Below are 22715 nucleotides of genomic sequence, written 5' to 3' on the forward strand. Positions count from 1 at the left end.
CTGAGTTCTGGAATGCTTAGGTGTACCCCAGGAACATCTTTAAAGTTTATTTGTTCATGGTAGTTTGTTTTCTGAACAGTTGTCTAATACTAAGTACCTTATGATTTTGGCCCCTTCTGAGACCCTTCAGTCTTTAAAGTTTTTTGCTATACAAGACTAATTTAATTTAAAGCTAAAATGTCAAGAACACTTCAGGTCATTGCTATTCTGCTTTGGGTGCTGTTTTGGCACCATTCTTAACTCCCTTGGGGAATGCTAGGCAAGGTCAGCTAGATGGATATCACGTAAAGTCTTATTCTGAAGCTGAAATTTACCTGTTACCATGGAAATAAACACAAAAGGACATGTCCATCTTGGAGAGAAGGGAGCAATTTGGAATTCTTTAAAGGATTTTATGTGTAAATGGGATAGAAACTCTCATGCAGGGTGTTCTTCAATGAAAATAAGCATCTTTCTTTCAGTATCGCACTGTAGAATTCATGGACCACCTACATATAAGCAAACTTTCAAAGGTAAAAATTCACAATATTGTTTAAACTTTAGGTCACTTGCTTCTAGAAAAGCTAACGACTACAATAGTAACTATGTCACAATAGAGAAGCCTAAAATTATTATTCAAATAGTCAAGAATGCAGACACCTCTCTAGAATGTGCTAGAATGAGAATACCTATCTTTTTTTTTTTAACATAGCATCTGCAGGTTATGGCTGACACTGTTTCTTACATATTTCCCTTTGAGTTTAACTCATTCTCCGTAATTGAACTCATTCTCCATACAAAGGATCCTTGTTATAGACCTAAGTAACTTATAGAAACTGAGGCTAAAGGCAAAGCATAAAATTCCTTGAGCTAAATGCACAGCTTATAACCCAGCAGCTATGCTAGTATAGCTAGTTTAAGACTCTGTAAGCCTGCTTCCTCATCTACAAAACGGGAATCACAGCATAAAGTAAGAGTAGCTGAACCATGACTGACCCATAGGCCAAACCTGACCCAGTACCAATTTTATAAAGAAAGTTCTATGGGAGGGTTCCTGTGCTCTTTCATTTACATACAATATATGACTATTTCCAGAGAGGTTCCATGGCTTACAAAGCCTACCACATTAAATATCTGTCCCTTTACAGAAAAAAAAATTGCCAGCTTCTGACACCAGTGTGTTTGATGAAGATTAAATGAGACTTCTCAGAAGGCATTCCTATGGCAAAATATGTCTGGGGTTAGTACTCTGGATTCATAGTATTGTCAAAGACACAGGAATTCCATTTTCTAAAATTCAGAGACTTCTTATATGTAACACTTCTGAATCAGATTGCCCATGAACTAATAATACCACGGAGCTGGTAGCCTTGCCTATGCTCCCCCACACATTCTGGTATCTGGCCATGGAAGTGGCTGAAGTAGTGTGACCAGAGGCTTCGATGTGCAGCTGTCATGCGGTGCAGGGAGTCGTGTGGGCCACAGACAGCAGCTGTTATTACTCATGTGTTTCAAGCGGAATTGATACTCTGCCATTCCTTGATGGGAGATCTGCTGCTCACAGGTGTGTGGTGTGTGCACATTCATGGCTGGCCCTGCTCCTGACTGTACAGTGGAGACAAGAAAGTGAGAAGGGTTCAAACTACCCTTAGAAGATGGCCAGAGCAGGCAGATGTGGCCATAACGGAGCTTATTCACACTCCCCATTATTAAGTAACTGGATGGCCAAGGTGAACTATACAAGTTTGAAATTGAAAACAAAAAGTGATTTCGTTTATAGAACTTTAAAATGTGAGCTTAATATTACAAACATCAACCAGTAATTCCAACGAATATATTAGATCCAAAAGCTAGTAAGTAGTGCAGAAGTAGACCCATATTTGTACATTTGTAAATAAGTGGGATCAACCCACAAATCTATAAAGCCTGGGAGCAATCCTCACAGAGTTCTTTCAAACCAAATATTTAAAGGCTCAAGAGTACATCAAGACCATAGGTTTTCAGACACAAATCACTTGCGCTCTGTGCCTGTCTAGAGCCGTAAGTACTCACTAGTTTGTACCCTGCTGCTTTGTATTAAAGGGAGGCTGTAAACAGGGGAGAAATTAAGACAGCCATGATTTGAAATTAGTTCCTCATTCAGCTCTTTTTAGGGCAGTTATGTTGTTGAGACTTTGAGTGTAGTTTCTGACATTACTAGGAGATACAACAACAGTATCAACAGAGGACATGTTAAAGTGGTCTGTAAAAGACCAGGAGGCCTGAACCCTACTCAAAGAACTACAGGAAACTAAGGAATGCTGAGAGTGGAAGACTGAAAAATAATCTCACAGGAAAGAGCATACCAATTAGTTATCTAATGGTTAGCCCTGAAAACATACACACAAGTAACATGATATAGGCTGAGCAGGTAATATTTAGGAATATATATGTATATACACATATGCACGTAACAACAATTAATGAAGAAAAGAGACCACAGATTTGAAAGAGAGTAAGAAGGAGTAGATGGGAGCATTTAAGTGAGGAAAAAGAGGGGAGAAATTATATGATCACATTAAAATTTCACCAGGGGGGCTGGAGAGATGGCTTAGCAGTTAAGAGCACTGTCTGTTCTCCCAAAGGTTCTGAGTTCAATTCTCACCAATCGCACAATGGCTCATAATGAGTTCTGGTACCCTGTTCTGGTATGCAGGCAGATACTGTGTAAATAATAAATAAATAAATCTTAATTTTTTTCACCAGAATCCATCTGGAAATTTTTTTCTTTTAAATATTTTTTTTAATTATTTCCTGATGGATTCTAGTGAATTCTCATTAGCACCTTCCAAAAGTATCATAAATAAACTCAATCTATAGCAAGGAAAAATATTACCAGAAGAAAACCTCAAAATAATGAATGGTTGTGGTTGATGTGTTAAAATGAAGTCACCAACCCTCACAAACAAAGCCATACGGTCCTTTCGCATTCTTTTCAATAATCCCCCTTCAAAATATTTCATTTGTATTATTTAAAGCACTTTGACCCATTTTTTGATGGAGCTGTTCATTAAACATCATACATAGGACGATAGCCAGGAATGTTGCTCTAGAGAAGCCTAGTGTCTAAGATAGGCAAGGCTGTTTCTAGAAGAAATGAAGAGCATCCATTCACCCCATCCGAGCAGACATCACAAAAGACCAGCTGAGTTGGTTTCAGAGTTTACTTTATATTCAAACTAATATTCAAGTGATTCAAAGCAACCTGGCTTCTTTGAATAGTCAGCGGTGCCACTTGATTGATTTGAGCTGCAAAATTCAAAGCAGCATTCAGACTGAAGTTGCCTGAGAGCTCATCCAAGGCTTGAGTTCCTCAGCATGAGTAAATATCAACACCTTCTCCTTTCATATGTCAAAAGGAGCCTTCTGATTAGCAAGGAGCAGTAAGACACCTGCAGAGACTTCAGTAAAAACACACCCAGGTGATCACAATTTACACTTGATAAGGACAGCAAAGTTGAAGCCCACTTGATAATTACCAAGAAGCATCCTTAGCCACTTCAACTACCATCTGTATTTATTTGTCCAGCTAATGAAAGTAACACTCTCTTGGGCGTGGTGGCGCACGCCTTTAATCCCAGCACTCAGGAAGCAGAGACAGGTGGATTGCTGTGAGTTCGAGGCCAGCCTGGTCTACAAAGTGAGTCCAGGACAGCCAAGGCTACACAGAGAAACCCTGTCATGAAAACCAAAAAGAAAAAAAAAGAAAAAAGAAAAAAAGTAACACTCTCCACACAAACACTATTACATATGTACCTGAATTTAAAGTATACTGCTATATCTAAACATGTTTATACCTACCTATCTAAACATCAGATCTATAGCTGCACATCTTTTTGGTACCCACACTCTCCAAATAAAGATGCAGATTTAGACAAAAGGACAAAGAGGGAAGCTGCATGGTCCCTCCTTTTTGTTTAGAAAGAGGAGGACTTATTGTTTCATTCTATATTTGCTCAGTAGGGCTGCTATTATCAAGGTACCTCATACTGGGGGATATAAGCAATAGAAAGCTATTATGTCAGAGCTCAAGTTCAGGGTAGAAGTTCAACATTAGGGGTTGGTGGATTAGTTCCTCCTGAGGACTTGGCGGAGTCTGCTGCATGTGTGTAGTCTAGCTCTGGGTGGCTAGCTGGCAATCTTTCCTCTTCCTCAGCTTTTGGACCTCTACCTTCACTTTGACATGGCTTTCTTTTATTTGCCATTTTCTAAATCCCCCTTTTAAGTGAGGCCACTTGTCATTTTGGACTGGAGCCCAGCCCAATCACCCTATTTAAAATATAAAAGTCATACATTAAAAAGTCATATTCTAAGGTGCTGAGGGATTTGAAAACACAAATTAAGGGACTGAGGATTTAACTATTTAGCAAATTAGTAGAGCATTTGCCTAGTGTAAATCAGGCCCCTGTATTCAATCCCCAGCTACACACACACACACACACACACACACACACACACACACACAATCTGCATTTATTGATTAAGAGTATAAAATGCTTTCAATAGTTCTAATTATACAGCATCATTAAAGGTACCAGTATCTCAGAGTGTATCATGAAATCACTTTATTTATTCAAAATCAAATAAACACAAATATTACTAAGGATATAGGATATATGCATAAATCTGAGGCGAGTTTGCCAGAATGCCATGGTGAATCAAATGACTGACTAACTTGTTCAACCTAACAAAGGCATCTACACCACTGTTCTCTCTGCACCTTTGTTTTCGTTTGCATTTGTGATAGTTACATATCCTCATGAATTATAGGTGGGAGTGAGAAAGTTCTAGTGTTTCAATATTATTCTCAAAGGAAGAGAAACACGCGTGACTTTTCCAAAGCCATTCACCACAACGAGGTTTCCTGATCATTGCCCAGTTAACGAACACTTCTCAAACTTGCATTAACCAAGGGTGCCATAATCTTGCAACATGGCCACCCTGCCTGCAACCCAGTCCTTGTAATCTACTAACTAGCTGGGAAAGGACCTGCAGGAACTCAACTCACATATCAGAATACAAAGCAAATGACATGTCCAAGGATGGAAGGGCCAAGCAAAGTGGAGACAACGTCTTGACTTTAAAGCAGGACCTTTAAAGTCTCTTCGTTTACCTTTTTGTCCTGTGTGCTTTGATTTCAATTTCTGCAAATTCACATGGTAGAAAGCGATCTCAGAAAGTGCTTAACTAGATGAAAGTGCTGTCACACACACACACATACACACACACACATACACACACAGAGAGAGAGAGAGAGAGAGAGAGAGAGAGAGAGAGAGAGAGAGAGAGAGAATATGTAGTAGTTTCAGAAAATGAGGGGAAGGGAAGCTTTGTGTAAATCCAGAATTATCTTGGGTGAGCAAAGATAGAAAACTATAGTAGAGGTTATTGGATGTCACAAACAAAAAGAGCATTTAAGATCGACTTAAAGTGATTAAAAAAAAATACCATCATACTTCGTCAAATCATTTCACCTGCCACCTCAAGTGCCTGATTTAGAAGCACAAAGCAAATTACAATCTGCAGAATCAACAGGCATGCATGTGATCACAAATGTTTGATTTCTTATGGTATAGACTTCATCTGTCTCTAAAGCAGGGCCAAGCACAAAAATCTCACCCCATTATCTCTAACAAAAGCTCCTTCAACAGTCTGACATTTTGCTATGTTTATGAATTCAGTTGTTCACCACCAAATATGGACTTCTCACGTGCACACCTCTACGTGCAAGAGAAAAGCATCGCAGGCTCCTTAGGGAGTAGAGGACCAAGTCAGATACCCAGGGGATGCTACCAAAATTCTATTATGAGCAAGGTCCAATGGACCTGAATGACTACTTAGTTACCTTTTTATCTTTTATCCTTGACATGTGGAACTTGGCCTCTCAATATGATTTAGAGTAAATAACCACCATTCTCAGGAAGTTGAGATATTTTTATTAATTTGCCCCTGTCTCCATCTTCATTGACTTAATCTTATTTGATGAGGCTTCCCTGAGTATCTGAATGCCACAGTCCTTCGGCAGACTGAAGGAATACATTCTATCCTTACACACACCTTAAAAAGGGCCTGAATGGAACTTTGGTGTATTTTAGGAGCTGAGTCATATAATTCTGCGCAAAGGAAAGAACCCTTTTGGAAATGAAGAATAGTCCCAAGTGCTAGCTCGCTTTACAGGTCCACTTCTCTAATGTCCTCAACATGAGACCACTGTACAAAAGAATAAAATAAAATAAAAGCTGGAAAGAAGAGCAGACCTGGCCAAGAATTTAACGGCTTTATACTGGGATCACTTCAGGGGTTGCTTCTCAGGAAACTCTCAGTTAGTTTCTTTTCAATGAAAATATATTGCCATATTTTATTTTACAGACAAAGGTGCAAATTATTTTTGTCTTATGATGTTAAGTCTCTCCAATGATCTGAAGCCTCACAATAAAATAAAATATATCTAATAGTGGATGATGTGAATAAAAGTCATTCTCTATTAGCCAATCCCCACACATTTTCATTTTTTATTATTTTATTCCTTGAGCTTTTGTCTTATTAGAGTTGCATTGCTTTGTGCTCACTGTGCTCATTACTTAACCTAAGTCTCATCCCTGTTGGCACCGGACACTTCTCTGGGATGTCGTGATTCTCAGTGTTCAGCAGAGCCTTCCCTCCAGCCAAACTCTCTTCGGTCCCTCATTCCTAATCTCTCCTTCTCAGATCCCGCAAGTGAATCAGACCATGAGCTCTCTCACTCTCAGCTACTTAGGAAATCCTCACAGGGCTCCAGAGAGCAGTCAACCTTTGATGTATCCTAGCATTCACTGTAATTTCCACGTCATGGTAACTGGTGCCAGAAACACATACATTTAGCCATGGAGCTCCAAAACCTTATTCCAGCAATGGTTTAAAATGTAAGAATGTGGTAGCTTAAATGTAAGCATGCATTTTATCATATGAACTAAAAGAATTCACCTGAAGCAAATTAATTTTTGTCTACATTAGAGGATATTCCCTAAATTCCCTCTTTACTGGATATCCAAATTGCTTCCATGTTATTCCTCTGAGAGCAGAAATTTGTCTGTATTGGAATACACGTATGTGTGCATATGCATACACATGTGAGTGCGCATACAGAAGCAAAAGACAAGGTCACCAAGTCATTTAAAGAATCAAAGTTGCCAAAACCAAATTTGCTAATTTTTCAACTCTCTCAATTTCTCTGTGTTTAAGAACTGTGGTTTTTCAGTTTCTATATTTTCATGGAAAAACTAAGTAAATTTTAAATGAGCTCAAATTGTTTTTTTTATTTCATTTACATTCTGGTAACCTCTACTTCCTAGTAACTATTTTATTTTGCATCTCACTTTTATTAAAACATCTAGATTGGATGCTACATATCAAAGTGAATGCTGAACCATGTGTCACATATTAATAACTTTGAAGGCAAATAAAAATCATCAGCCTTTACCAGAACCAGCAGCCCAAATTATTCTTCACAAATATACTATACAGGAAAAAAAACCCCACTGGCTAGCTGGCTAGTCAATATTTGTGACAAACTCACTTTACTATACATTAAAAATATTCTGCAGACAATACCAAACTACTGAAATGTATTTTTACATGGGAGCCGGTTAGGCATTTCTGGTTTTATTCAACCAGATAAGAGAAGGGAAACCCGCAGAGTAGTCAAAAGACTATTTGCAATGCAATTAGAGGGACCGAGTGCATCTGAGTGTATGCCAGACACAGAGGCCTCCCCTTAATTCACACAGTCCAGTGTCTTAATGCACTGTACAGCATCAAACTGCACTTCCTACAGTGTTCAAACTTTTGTCAGTTAACTAGATGTTTATCGAGTGCCTGGCTTGGGCACTCAACATTATGGGTATGCCATCCAGGGCTACATACAGAGTTCCAACACCATCTGTCACTTATGGTTCTAGAGACGCAAAATTTCAATTCAAACTAATTTACACTGTGCTCAAACTGAAGCTATAATTCAAATTTCGACATGAAGCTTGAATTCCTTTTCAGTGTTCTTCAACTTTGACCCAGCTCCCCCCTCCTTCACTGAAAGGGGCCAAGACAACAGCCCAGCAAGTGGGGCAGGCAAAACAGGCCTCCTTTGTTCACTTTTGTCCTTTCAGCTCTCTATTGAGGTAAGGGACTGAAAAGGCGCACCAGGCTTTGGAAGGCTGCTTGCTTGCAAGCCATCCTCCCTCAAAGAACCAAAAAAAAAAAAAAATCCTCCAGGACGAAACTCTTTGACAGTCTATTCTTACCTTAAGGCATAATTAGTGGGAAATTAGCCCTCTTCCTCCCTTTGCCTCTTCTCTTGAGAGAATATGTTCATAGTCTTTAAGCTATGTTTGTAGTGTTTGTCAAAAATGCATGCTCAATCAAATCAAACCATCCAACTGCCAGGGGCATCTAAAAGTGGCATGGAATCATCCTTAAAGTTGAAATTTGGAGGAAAGACCACTACATGCTGAATACATATACTGAATTTTTTGAATGCTCTCAACCCACTTGAGAACGATAAATGAAATTCATTGCATAGTCCCTTGTGGAAGACCTCCTACAGGATTCCCTCAGATTGCACTGGGAATAGGCTTCTCCAGTCAGAGTGGGCTTTGACACCGTGCATATCATAAAATCTAAAATAGATTATAAATGAGCATACATATGTGAAATACTACATCCACTATTTCCTGTTATCATTTAATAAGGAGAATTTTAGGATCATTTGGTATAATAGTAGCTGTCATCTTCATTCTCCTGTGAATTAAATAATGAAGGGTAATGCAGAAGAAAACCAGGGAATGCACAATGTGGGATAGGACTTGCTAGGAGTGTTTTGAAACTGAGTAAGACCTCTGACAGTACGATGCTGTGAGCAGGGCAGGAATCTGTGTAGATCACCACTGGAAGATTATTTTATTTTTGTTGTTTTGTTTTGCCTTGTTTTCCAAGATAGGGTTTTGCTGTGTAGCTTTGGCTGTCCTGGACTTGCTTTGTAGGCCAGGCTGGCCTTGAACTCACAGGGATCCACCTGAAGAGTACCCGGATTAAAAGAATGTGCCCCCTCGCCTGGCTGAGAAATTCTTACATTCACTGCCTATTTTAGTTATTTGAGGGAAACCATTCATCAATCTGTTATTATTATTTTTTTCTAATTTGGAAGTTCAATCTGATAGGCCAATAAAATAGGTCAATTAAGTTGACACCATATCTTTTCTAACTGCTCAGCTAACCAATTATAATTGAGTGGTGAGGGTTATTCTGCCATCTTTGAGGAGTCAATGGTGGAAAGAAATGCCCAGCACGGAGAAGTAATTTACAGTTCCAGCACTTCCCTAAATGGTCCACATAAAGATATTCCTATTTGTTCCAGATGTGGGGCACATGTGTTCTTGGTCTTGATTAAAATATTGATGGCACTTTGGGGCAATAAAAGAAAGGCGTACTAATTTAATCTACTTTTGTAACAAAATCATTTGGCACAAGTGCACCACAGACAAGTGTGTGTGTGTGTGTGTGTGTGTGTGTGTGTGTGTGTGTGTGTGTATTCCAATCAACACATTAAAATATCAACTGGACAGACATCACCAGTGCTGTCTCATGATGAAGAGTGACATACATACCACAGCATTTGTTTCAGGCTTTGCATAAGACATGAGGTCAGCCATACTTGTAGCTTGTGCAACTCCTAGTTAGTGTTAGAAAACCTTGTGAATGACTACTGCACAATATGAAGTATACTAATTTATAGCTTTATTTTGTGTCTAGGCGTATATGGTACATGTGCCTTATATGTATCTGTATGTGCCATGTCCTGTGTGTAGAAGTAAAAGGACAACCACTGTCATTCCTTGCCTTCTACTTTGTTTGGGGCAGGGGTTCCTTGCTTTTCACCTCTGTACTGCATGCCAGGCCAGTAGGCCCATGATCTTCCAGTACCCCAACCCCTGCCTTATCTCTGCTCCTGTCTCTCTGTAGGAACACTGAGATTTCAAAAGCATGCCACATCTGGCTCTTCATGGGTTTGGAGAATTTGAACCCAGGTCCTCATGCCTCCATAGCAAGTGATTTTTGTTTGTTTGTTTTTGTTTGTACCCATGGAGACATCTCCCCAGTTCTTATTCTGTAGTTTTAAAAGTAGAAGTGACAGAAGCAGGGCACTGTGACGTATGCCTGTAATTCTAGGAGGCAGAGGCAGATGAATCTCTGTGGGTTTGAAGCCAGCCTGGTCTACAAAGTGAATCCAAGACAGCCAAGGTTACACAGAGAAACCCTGTCTTGAAAAACAAAAACAAAAGAAAGTAGTAGTTACAGCATTTTGTACTCATTGTGGCAGCTCTTATCAAGAGCCCAGAAAGTAGAACCAGGCATTGTGGCACACAGCTTTAATCCCAGCACTCAGGGAGGCAGAGGCAGGCAGATCGCTGTGAGTTTGAGGTAGCCTGGTCTACAAATTGAGTCCAGGACTTCCAAGGCTACACAGAGAAACCCTGTCCTGAAAAACAAAACAAAATAAAAAAACAAAAAAATAAATAAAATAAAACAAGAGATGTGGAGAACTTGGAAACATTGCACAATTGGCGGGAATATAAAATGATGCAACTGTTACAGTAAGAAGTATGGTGAGCCTAAAATAAAATTTAAAAGAGTTGTTATGTGATCCAAAAGCCTAATTTCTGGGTATATGTCCCAAACAATCAAAAGCAATGATTCAAATAGATACTTATGCATCCATATTTATGGGGACATCATGCAAGTAGATAACCCAGGTTTCCACTGAGAACTGAATGACAAAATGTGGCATAGAGAATGAAATTATGTTCACAGTGGAAGAAAGGCCTGACACATTGTGCAAAGTAAAGCAAGCCATAAAAGGCTGTATGACTCAACTCACATGAGATAGTTAGATTCAAAGAGATGGAGGATGAGGGTAGTTGCCAGAAATTAGGGGAAGAGATGCTGTTATTTTTAATAGCTACCAAGTTTCAGTTCGAGAATATGAAGACGATGCTGGACCTGGACATTGGTGGTAGTTCCTCACAGTGTGATTTCACTTAATGCCATTCATCTATTTATTTTAAGATGGCTGCAATGACAGACTTTATACTTTATTACAGTAAAAAGCAGCTTACATTTTGTATAAATGTACTGACTGTGTCTCTCCTTTGCAAGATAATTGCTTATATGCAAGTTACTAAAAATAGAGGTAAAGCTAATCTAGAGCGTTCCTCCTTCATGCAGCCTTTTTCTTGATTTGGGAAGAAGAACCAACAACTCTCCGTTGATATAATGCATTCTTTTTTATTCTTAGCTTGGTGTGGTGGCCACTGGTAATCCCAGCATTTGGAAAGTATATGGGGAATTCAGAGCCAGCCTAGGCTATATCGTAAGACCCTGTATCAAAACAGAAGAGCCCTCCAGTGCTGATGGCGCAACAGTTAAGCTGCTCTTCCAGGGGGCCGGGGTTCAAGTCCCATTACCTACATGGCACTTCACATCCAGCTAACCCTAGTTCCGAAGGACCCAGCACCTTCTTCTAGCCTCTTTGGCAATTGCATGCATGTGATGCAAACATACATGCAGACAAAGTAGCCATACGTATAAAGTAAAGACTAAATCATTAAAATGAGGGAGAGGAAGGGAACTGGGAAAGAGGAAGAGTTAGAGGAATAAAAAATGAAAAGATCAAAGGGGGAAAAAACCCATCAGTCAAACTCAGAAACCTACAGTCAAATGGTGGTTCCATGGATTGAAGATGGGGATAGGAAGACGGATGTCACTGAGGAATGGAGAAGCATTAGCCAAAGCATTCAAAGTCCATTAGACTGGAACAATGAATTCTGGATATCTAATGAATAGTATAGTGACTGTGGCTACTAATATTGTAGTATTATTGAAGTTTGCTGTGACAGTAGAACTTAAATGTCCCCACTGCACAATGGGAAAGAAAGTGAAAATACAGGGGATGAATACTTGATGATCATGTCATAATATACACCTACATCGAAAACATCACGGTGCATGCCTTTAAATATATGGAACCTGTATTTGTCAATCATACTGTAATAGATCTGGGGACAGCAGGCCTTTTCCCTTTGATGCCAACAGAGGCTTCTCTGGGTGGGGTGAGGGGGACCCAAATGATCTTTCGTTTGCATGAGCAGACAATGAGTTAACTAAAATAAGCCACTGGATTCTTGCCCTTAGCTCCTAGGTCTCTTCTTTGTTCTCATCTGCCAGGAAGGTATACTTACCTGCCAAGATGATTAAGGGCTTCTTCAGATGGAAAAACAGAAAATTTAAAATAGGGAGAACACCTAAGTGCTTTTAAAAAGATTTCTTTTTATTATCTTTAATTATGTGTGTGTATGTATCTCTGTGCGGGTATGTACAGCCTGTGAACACTAGTGCCTGCGGAGGCCAAAGGCTTCGTATTCTCTAGAGTTGATGTTCCATGCAGTTGGGAGTCCTCTGATAGCAGTGCTGGGACCCATACTCAGATCCTGGAACAGAGCAGGGTGGCTCTAAACCATCTCTCCAGGTCACATTTGACACATTTCAGTCATTTGCAAATCAATTCCTATTCATGGGCCATCTCAGCAGTTGAAAGCTGACTTAAACATTCCTTAGATCCACACACTGAAAGCGCCCCAGTGCAGGCACTCTCAGCAGAGCTGCCTTCTTCCAGACCTGTTTGCTCTGGCTTGTCATCCTTCTCAGACAGAAAATGTTCTTTAAGGGGACACGCCAGTGGCAGCTGCCGATGGCAGCTTCGTGTTGAGACTAATGCTGTCATGGCAAGAGTGTCAGCCGTGGTGACATTTAGTGGTTACCTTTCAGGAGAATGATGACAGGAAGAGGTCACAGCGGACGGGGCTTTTACAGATGGTGATATACTGTGTTCCAGGATTCAAGTGCTGGTAACACCAATGTACTAATTTGTGCAAGTTTACAAGCCGGCCATTTATGATATGTAAAAGTAAAATATGTGGTCATTGATGATAGAAATGTCAGGCTCATTATTGTCGCCACAGTGCCTGGAACAAGAGGCCAGTCACTCAGTATATACCTGTGAATGATGAATGAATGAATGAATGAATGAATGAACGAACGAACTAATCTCTTTAGAGAAAGCCTTCTGTGGAATTCCATCAACTAGTACCTTTGTAGGAACGTGATATAGCACAGATTCCATTCTATCCATCACATGAGGAGAATACTACTTACATAAAAGTGTTCATTGAAGAGATCTCTAAGAATGTTGCCTACAGCCCTGGTCAGCATGTTCTCGGCACCCTCTGACACACACACTTCTGAAGCCCTCACACCAGGCCATGATCACCACATGGGCCTCACAAGAGGCAATGTTTCCAAACGCAACTTGCTTTTCACTTATTGTCACCGCTGCAACAACACTGCGGTATATGGGTGTTTGCATTCAGCCCATGGCCACATCACTACCCTCCAATACATGACCTGGCCAGCTCTCCGACACCTGTTACAGTGCTTTTAAAATTCAAACTGCCAAGCACAAAGTTGCCCAGGGTCTACATCCTCACTATATTCCCAATAAGATAAAGCATTTAACAATTTACGTAAGTTAGGGTTATAAAAGCAAAATTAATGCGTTTTCCAATTGGAATAATTCTAACAGCTATGCCAAAGATGGTCAATATTACTTTCCTTTTCATTCTTCTTTTCTGCTAGTAATGTGGGGCGGCTTGGTAAGAGTACCACACATTGCCATATACTTGCGATATTGAAAGCTTTCCCCCACTCCCAAGACAGGGTTTCTCTGTGTAACCCTGGCTGTCCTGGAACTCACTTTGTAGACCATGCTGGCCTCACTCAGGGATCCACCTGCCTCTGCCTCCTAAGTGATGAAATCAAAGGCATCGGACACCATGTCGGGCTCTGAAGGCCTTCTTAAGTTTAAGCTTCTGTGATAAGACTCTATTTAAACTCAGTGTCCAATTTGAGGAATAACACTTTTGTAGTTGAAACAGTCTACAAAAGACATTCAGAAGTGGGGCTTTTAACCAAATCAGATACAAATGTTCACCTTGGGGCTGGGCAGATGACTCAGCAAGTAAAAGCTCTTTTTTTGGTGCAAGCTTGTGAGTTGCTCCCTTGAACTCACATAAAAAAACCTAATGCAGTGCCCAAATCTAGCACTTTTGCAGTGAGATGGGAGACTGAGAATTGGTCAGCACAAAACATAACTGCAGAAATGAGAGAGACCGTGCCTCAAAACATTGTCGAAAGAGAGGACCACTACTGAAAATTTGTCCTCTGTGCTGTACATGTGGGACATAGAGTAAACAAACAAACACACACGCGCACATGCACGTGCACGAACGCACAACCCCCCCCCCCCACACACACTATTTGTCTTTGTAAAACAGAAAGATTTATTGAAAATTATAATGAAACCTGGGTGTGGTGATGCGCACCAAGCATCTGGGAGGCAGAGGCAGGAAGCTCTCAATGAGTTGAGTATCAAGTTCCTAACTAAGTGGCTTTGTCTGTGTATTAAATGGCATAGTACTTTTGGTGTTGAATACTTGGGATTTAGGTTTCCTCTAAATTCATGAGAAGTCTCAAGAAGGCCACATTTTCAAAGTCTTCAATGGGGAAACACCAAGACAAAAAGCCAATCCTGCTCCACTGCTCCCTTGCTATGTGGTCTTGTGAAAGTTACTTGACCTATCTAAGCCGCTGTCTCCTCATTTTAAAATGGAGTGTTTAAAGAGAATTGGGATGAAATGTGGTATGTGCATAACTCCGGCACACCTAAAGCTCTCCCAAAAATATTGGCTACTGTAATCATTAATGCAGAACGAATTAGCTTGTCTAAATTGCTTTAGCACTTCTGAAAGGTGGAGAATGGTTAGCAGCCCAGCTCAAGCAGGTTTGTATTCATTGGCTACTGTGTTCCTCTCCAAAACAACCCCAGGGGGAGCTCCTCCTGGTGCGCGCCTAAACAAGGCTGCTTGCCCCCATTAAACTCTGCTCCACAGCTTCCTGCTAGAGCCTAGGTAACGAAGAGCCCAGTTCTTCAGAACCACACTTCCAAGCCCAGCGAAGAAAAAGAACACACCCCGCTCGGGACATCTTCCCTCCTAGTGTAGCCTAGTGATGGGGCTTGCGGCGCGGGTGGGGATCGGGGTGTAGTGGTGAGGTCGGAGAAAGACTCTTGTTTATGGAGACCTCTGCGCTGGTCAAAAGGACCGCCAGCCAGCTTCAGGCTATCAAGGGGAAGCCCAAAGCAAAGGAAAAGAAATGACCTGCCCGGGGACCCTGGGAATTCTGGAGCTGCACCTGCTACCCAGAGAACACTTCTCAGAGAATGACTCCCTGGCTCTCCCTACTGCGAAATCCCATGCCTGCTCTGTGCTGTGGCAGATGCTGGCCAAGAGTGTCCGGATCCGTACGCGGCGGGAACTAGCGTGCAGTGGCGCCCACCCGCGCTGCTTGGAGGGTTGGGGCGGTGCCGGCACAGATGGCGCTCTCAGCTAGATGGTGGTGCTTCAGCGCCTGCAGTCACTCCAGGCTCAGCACAGCACCGGAGGCGAAGCTGATGTCAGATCCCACTCTTGTGAGCCTAGGCAGGAAAGAGGCCCTTTCCAGTTTGTCCCAAACCGGGTGCGCCACCCTTGACAAGCCCCTGTACACAGAGGCTGTGTATGGTGGAGGGATTGCGGGGGCCCTCACCTGGCGGCCAACAAAGCCTCCTGCAAGTGTCCCTAGCTCTCGGCCCCTAGTGTCTATCCTGTTCCCTCCTCGTCAAGGCTGAGAAAGCCAAGGAGGACAGTCAGTATCGCTCCCTGGACACGACAATTTGCGCAGGTGTTAGCACATCTGAACAAAGCCCACGCCCAGATGTGTCCGCGGGGACACGAATGCGCGCACGCTACTGCGCGCCCTGCAGGACAGGCGCTCCTCGCCCATCGACCCTGTCTTGTGACACTCCACGTCCTCCGCGTCCCAGCCCGGGAAGCTGTGTGTTGCCCATCTGTCCACAGGCAGACCTCAGGGCAGGCTGCCGGGAAGGCATAGGGAGCCAGCGCTCAGGCTGAAGTTGACCTGGGACCCAAGGAGCTGTTGGGGGCCCGCCGGCGAAACCCGAGCTTTGGGGTCTGAGCTGCGTCCTTCTAGGGCGCGCATCTCCTTTCCTCAACCGGTGCCCGCGGCTGAGTCTGGGGCTTGCAAGGAAAAAGGAAGTCGCCGACCTGTTTCGCCCGTCCTGCAGACCCAGCCAGACTACTACAAGAACCCGGGCTAAGCCGGGGCACCAGTGCCCGAGTGACTTCGGCTCCTTGTTCGGCTCCAGCCGCGTCCACCCATCAGGACTGAGTGTCACCAATGCCACCGCCAGACACACCCAGGGCTACTCACGTTTTCGCGGCGCGCCCACTGCCCTGCCGGGGCGTTAATGCCCAAGACCCCGAAGCACAGCTGTCGTGTGTGTTTCAGAAGCTGTCGCCTCCGCTGTCCCTGAGCGGTCCCTCGCGCCCGCGCGTCTGAGGCTCGGACTGCAGCGCGTGTCCGCCAGCGACCTAGGCGAAGAGCGCGTCCCCGCCGCTCCCGCCCTCCGCTCCCCTTTCCCAGCGTCGCGCTGAGGCCCCTCCCGACTCTCAGCGTCCCCGCGTCCCCCTCCCCCGCACTCTCCTGGCGTCGCCCGCCCCCTCCCCTCCGGCCCAACACCCCTCCCACCGCAGCTGTGGCTACAGCGAATGGGCTACAGCGTTGGGCGCCCTAGGGACCGGGTGGCTTCTCACCTGAACGGTCGCGCCACTGCAGACCTCCGCCACCGCACAGCGCGTGAGGTTGTGGCTGTGAGGTGCCAGGAGCGCAGGACTTGAGTTTTCAGAGGACTGGTGACTGGGATGTGTCTACAGAAGATGTTCCAGAAAATGAGTGTTTTAAATGCCACTTGCTTTGCATTAGATTTCCGTGAGTGTGGTGGATGGATCTGAATCACACATTCCCTCCCTCCCTCCTTCTTCCTCTTACCTCCAACCCTCCTCTTTTAATTTAAAGCATTTTGTGTCTTTGAAACACTAATTGGGGTGGGGTGAGTACTGTTTTATAGTTTTACTACTGTCGTTTCTAAATACACTTGAGAAAGGGTGCCTTTAGCCTTTAAGCAGATGCTATTTTCAGTAGGAACTGGGTTTCTGGAGTAGTTGAAATTAGCTTTCAGATTGCAGAATATTATGCAAGCCCTCAAGAACAACTTTGTTCTTTTCTTTCTTTCTGTCTTTCTTTCTTTCTTTCTTTCTTTCTTTTTCTTTTTTCTTTTATTTTTTTAAATGTGCAGAAGTTGAGTAAACACACTGCATGCTACACAACTCAGGTTCTGGAGCCCCCTTGCCTCCCTTCTGCATGCCCAGTAGCAGACAGCCCTGTATCACCCCAGCTTGACCATTTACTTTCTGAACCTCTCCTGAGCCTTCAGAACAGGTGTTAGAATGGGATTCATGAATAAACCTGGATCCAGGTCATGCTTCAGCATCCAGACAGCTCCTCTGCCCTGCTGTAACTTTAATTTGAAATTAAACTTCAACCTACATGCATTCAAGTGGCAGTGTTCTCTTTCTCCTACTGCCCAGCAAAGGGATCCCCCTCGTATACTCTAGCAGTACTGTGATCTATGGCTATGCTGTTTGCCCCCACACATTGGTCTCAGTTTTGTCACTGTTCTAAACTTTGGGTCTTATTCCACCACAATTTGTCTGGGTGCTTCACACCTCACTATTCATTCTCTAAATTTTCTTCTAAAATATTTTCTAAGAAGAGATAAGAAAGAAAGAAAGAAAGAAAGAAAGAAAGAAAGAAAGAAAGACAGACAGACAGACAGACAGACATGCTACCAAAAAAGATGCAGACTGACTTTTTTGTTGTTTCCTAAAAATAACCCAGAAATTTTTGGATTTACCTAACAATCTACCCTCAACTCACCTTTGCATCCCCTGGTGTGAGAAGTTTCCTAAGGCTCTCTATATGTGAGAATCTTTCTATCTAGGATTTTCCTTCCATCTTTTCCCCCCAACTTGGCAAACTTGCATAACCTTCAGATTCCTGACTTAATTGTTATCTTTCTTTGTGATTCTTTCCCGGATCCTTGTGTGTCATAGTGTAATAGTGTTGGTCACAGGTACTGGTCTGTTTGGCTATCTGACCCTTCCACCTCCACCCCAATTCTTCAAGAACAATTGGTCTTTATTTTTATTTGACTTGATTTTCCATCAACAGATATGAAGCTACAAATTAGTCAAAAGGACTGACAGTGTTCTGCATCATGCCCACCTCTGTGGCGCTCTCTGGGTGATGGAGCGTTCCTGCCTGTCTTTCTCCTGTCCACCTCTGTACTCTGGTGCTATCACTTCACTTCCTACTGAGATTGGACCTCAGTAATTCCCTAACCACATTCACTGAATCCTGTAGGACAAAACTTGTGAGGTAAAAACTTTGTGGCTGCCTCTCTTCAGGCCTTGGTCTGTGCCTACACAGCAGTTATACCACAATCTCATAAACATCCCTCTTAAACAACTCCTTCAACTTCTGCTTAGAATTTCTCTCCTTTTAGGCCTGGGTCGTGGTCTATGAAGTCAATATGTGACAGATAGAATCAAGTTCTAGTGAGGTCCAGGGCTGTCCTGCTTCCTCTGAGATCAGTTAGGATAAGAGCTACTCCGTCATCTTAATCGAATACTAGGCAAGTATTCTTCTTTGGACATAGTTCTCCTCATCTATTTGTAGAACATTAACATGCACGGTTACTATGTGGTTCAATTTACACATTGCAATGTGTATAAGAGTGTTGTAGAAATAGTCCTCAGAGAAAAGCAGCAGCTATCTTTATTACATCAGTCATGTCTGCTTGCAAGAGACCATCAGCCTTGTCCATGTTCACTGTTAACATTTCCTCACAGAAGGAGGGAGGGGGTATTTGTGTATGTGGAGAGGGAGGGTATTAGGCCCTTATCTGAAACTCTATTCATCTATTCTGATCTAATTGCTTGTGGCCTTAGGACTACTAGAGTATATTGGTGGGGGGCAGGCGACTAATTGAATGGCAACTCCATCTATGTGACTACGGGTAAGTCACTACCCATGCTGGATGAAGACTTGAGTGTGGTTTCTCTGGGGTCATCCATGCTCCTGTAAGCTACCCCTTATCTCTGTTCTGTAAGTAAGGACAATCAATACATGAGTTTCCCAGATGACCTTTTGTGGAGTTGAGCGTTTGAGTTGTCACTGGGACTTTTTGGGGAATAAGGAGACATCTTTTAATATTTTCCAAAGAAGAAACTCTCACAATAAGGAATTACAAAGTGCTTAGCAAGTTCTAGTTTGAACAGAAATCTTTGATATTTGTCAAATAAATGTTAAAAATCAGCAAAGAAAAATTATTTGGAGGTAACAGGAACCACACTGGCAGCATAAAATTAAGTGGTTTTTATAATGGTTATGTTCATATGAAATTATGTAGTTTTGGTTTCCAGTTTATTGTGTCAATTACATGACAACTCTACATTGCTAGAGATTATTCTCCTGGAAGAGAAACTACAGGGAGAACTGGACAGATACACAAGGTAGGGCGTTTGACCTCATCCCTCAGTAACAACAGAACTTCACGGGAGCTCACTGGTGTTATGAGTTCTTCGCATTTATTAAAGCATTTTGTGTGATGGAGAGTCCGTACAGTGTATAGTATTATCATCCTCCATTCAGAAAACGAAGCAAGTGAGATTAAGTCTTTTGGAAGGGGGTCACACAGCTGGCAGTAGAGATGGGATTCAAATTTGATCCCCAAACCCAGTCTTTACCACTGTGCATTGCTTCCTGTCAATGAGAGCAAGCACCATTTGTTTCCTTCCATGGGAGGAGCACGTCCATAGAGAGGAGTGGAGCCCTCCAGTGGTACCTGGAGTGAACAAGCTTTACACTTTTTCCTTTCCTTTTTTTCACTTCTGTCTTCCTAGATTTCTTCCCCTCCCCTTTCCTTTTTTTTTTTCCTTTTTCTTAATCCTTATCCATACTGTAGCACCCCAGAGAGACTCTGCCCTACAACTTGACCTCAAGTTTCCTGTAACCCAACATTATGCCTGGCTACTCTAGTAATGATCAGTGTGCCCGCCAACATGTGACTTCCCCTCTCCACCTGACCCAACCCCATGAAATGAACATTTTTAGACTAGATGAACACAGGTATTTGGGTTTAACCTTTTTGGTAAACCAGAACATTTCTTTTACCTTCACCTACCCCTAGCAAAACTCAAATGAAAGGTTGGTGACCTCCAGGTCAGAAAATTAAGAGCATTTTTTAAAAATCATATATTATCATCACTAAGTAATCTGCTACTACAAGAGTGGCATTTACCTGTCACCATTATCTTCAGATTCTGGCAGATATGTTGACAATAGTAATTTTTAAATGCCATCTATTTGAAAGGACATTAGAATCCAATATTGTCAAAATTATAGTTTTTGATGGGTATTTCAGCTTATGATGTAATTTCTACTGACTGCCTACTGTATTAATACCAGTGTGCAGTCCCCACGCTGAGTGCTATATCAATCACTATAACAAAGCTGGGCATTGCGGTATATGCCTTTAATACCAGCAGTTGGGAGGAAGAGGCAGGCAGATCACTGTGAGTTTGAGGCCAACCTGGTCTATAAAGTGAGTCTAGAACTGCCAAGGCTACACAGAGAAACCCTGTCTCAAAAAATATATAATAACTATACAAAACTACGATGACTATGACAAATGCCTAAGATAATTAATAGACTTAAAGAGTATTCATGTTGCTCAGTTTCAAAAGTCATGAAACAGGACCCATGGCCAGTTGGTCCTATTGTTTTTGGTGTGGCCACACATCATTGTAGAAGACTGTGAGGTGGCACAGCTGCTCACCATAAGCCAGGAGGCAAAACATAGAAGATGGGTACACAATTTTCTTCAACAACACACATCAAATGACCTAAAGCCCTCTCACTAGGCTATATTCTGAAAGGTCCTACCACCCCGTAAACAGCACCAAGCTGAGCGAGTGCTAAAGCTTTAACACAGGCTTTTGGGAATAGTTCAGCACAAAGCAGCAAAGTGCAGCTTAGTCCCAGTGATGTGCTTCTAATGAACAGAATTTGCCAAAGCAGTTGGTTGACACTCCTGACTTTAGGTTATAAGTGTCCTGATTTCTTATTCTTTTGCTCCCTTGAGCTGAGAGATATCAATGGCCACATAAGAGATGTCCTATGAAGACAGATGGCCTTCTTGAGGAAAGCCTCTGGCCACCAGACTGTGAAAAACTGAGGTTATTGGTCCAAAAGTTAGACTGCATCTGAATTGTTTTGGCTAGCCCAGTGAATCCAATTGTCCCAGTCAAGCCCTGGGATGACTCTAGTCCAGGCCTACTCCTTGGTTGCAACCTCATCGGAGGTCCTGAGCCAGAGGCCTCAGTGAAGCAACGCTTGGTTCTGGAGCCAAAGACTCTGTCTGAGAAGAAACGTTGCTACTGTCAGCTGCTAAATCATCACATAGATGTTTCAGAGCATTGCAGTGTTGCCTTTTTTTTTTTTGCAAAATGATCAACTGCCATTGTCACAAGGTACAAAACAGTGCCAGACGAAGGAACAATTGTGGGACAGATGAAATACCCATGTGATTTGAATGAAATTTGCCTCAGCAGTGCCCACCTAGTCACACTTAGCTCTCACAGACAAGATGAGCCATCTTCAGTGCCCCGCCCAAATGCACCTTTCTCCTTTTGGCTGCCATCTACAGTCTCAGCTGGCTTAGCTCTTAGAGATTCCACGGGGGTGGTGACTATCCACTGCGGATGTACAGTTGAATGTTCATATGGAACTAATAATCAGAGGTGATGTATGTCACATGACTAGTGAGCAGTAGAAAGATTCCACAGTGGCACAACACCAGTTGCTCCCTCACACTTCTCCTTGCCATCTGCTACACAACCACAGACTTCTATGTGCTCGCCTGATGCCATGTGGGCACATGTCAGATGAAACCAGAAATTTGAAACCCATTTGCCTGCTGCTTAGCAACACCATGTCCTGTCATCTATCTGAAAGAGGTGGTATGCAAGTAAGTGGAGCAAAGTGTGAGTCATAGGGGCTACCATGTGAATTTCTTCTCAGGAAGCCCATGAGTCACCATTTGTGCTTCAGTGTCCCCCTCTGCCAGGCCCAGAGAACCAAGTTAGAAAGAAGGACATTTTCAACAGTAATAAGCATGCTCCTATAGCCTGTGCATCCGTTGTACCCAAGGTTTCTATCTACAGGAATGTACAACAGTTTGGCTGACTAGATTTAAGGCTAGCCAAGGTCAATGAGCAACCAGCCATTGTAGATAGTGTCGACTAGAATGGGAAACTGCTTCTCAGAAAAATAGACATGCTGAAAGTCACTCTCGATGTCACCCTTCATTGTTGGCACAGATGACAGGTAAAATGAAGGTGAATTTTCCCTGCAGGAAAGAAAATACTACGATGTACTACACTGAAGTTTAAATGAATAAGTGATTCAGCAGATTTCTAATCTGTTTTGCTGCAGTTTAAGAAGAAAGAGGGTCTAAGGTTAATATACATTGATATTTTTCTGGCTGTACTTTCTTTTAAGCCTTGATTTAAACAGAGGCTGTTTTTAATACA

At 42.6% G+C, this 22715-nt stretch overlaps 1 protein-coding gene across 29 annotated transcripts in view; it reads right to left on the reverse strand.

The window, feature by feature from the left end:
• NRCAM (neuronal cell adhesion molecule) overlaps window positions 1-16951 on the reverse strand; it is a 269027-nt gene extending 252076 nt beyond the window's left edge. For 11 of the 29 annotated variants that reach the window (XM_084793749.1, XM_084793743.1, XM_084793741.1 and 8 more), the window contains exon 1: window positions 16432-16629. The gene's annotated coding sequence lies outside the window, so the exon portion shown is untranslated. Of the gene's footprint in view, window positions 1-16431; window positions 16633-16814 lie in introns of those variants that run through there. The other 18 variants (XM_084793752.1, XM_084793747.1, XM_084793760.1 and 15 more) reach the window with 5 other exon arrangements.
• Window positions 16952-22715: the final 5764 nt, after the last annotated feature.

This window comes from Acomys minous (genome assembly GCF_964271855.1).
Source record: "Acomys minous genome assembly, chromosome: 8".
Taxonomy (NCBI): Eukaryota; Metazoa; Chordata; class Mammalia; order Rodentia; family Muridae; genus Acomys; species Acomys minous.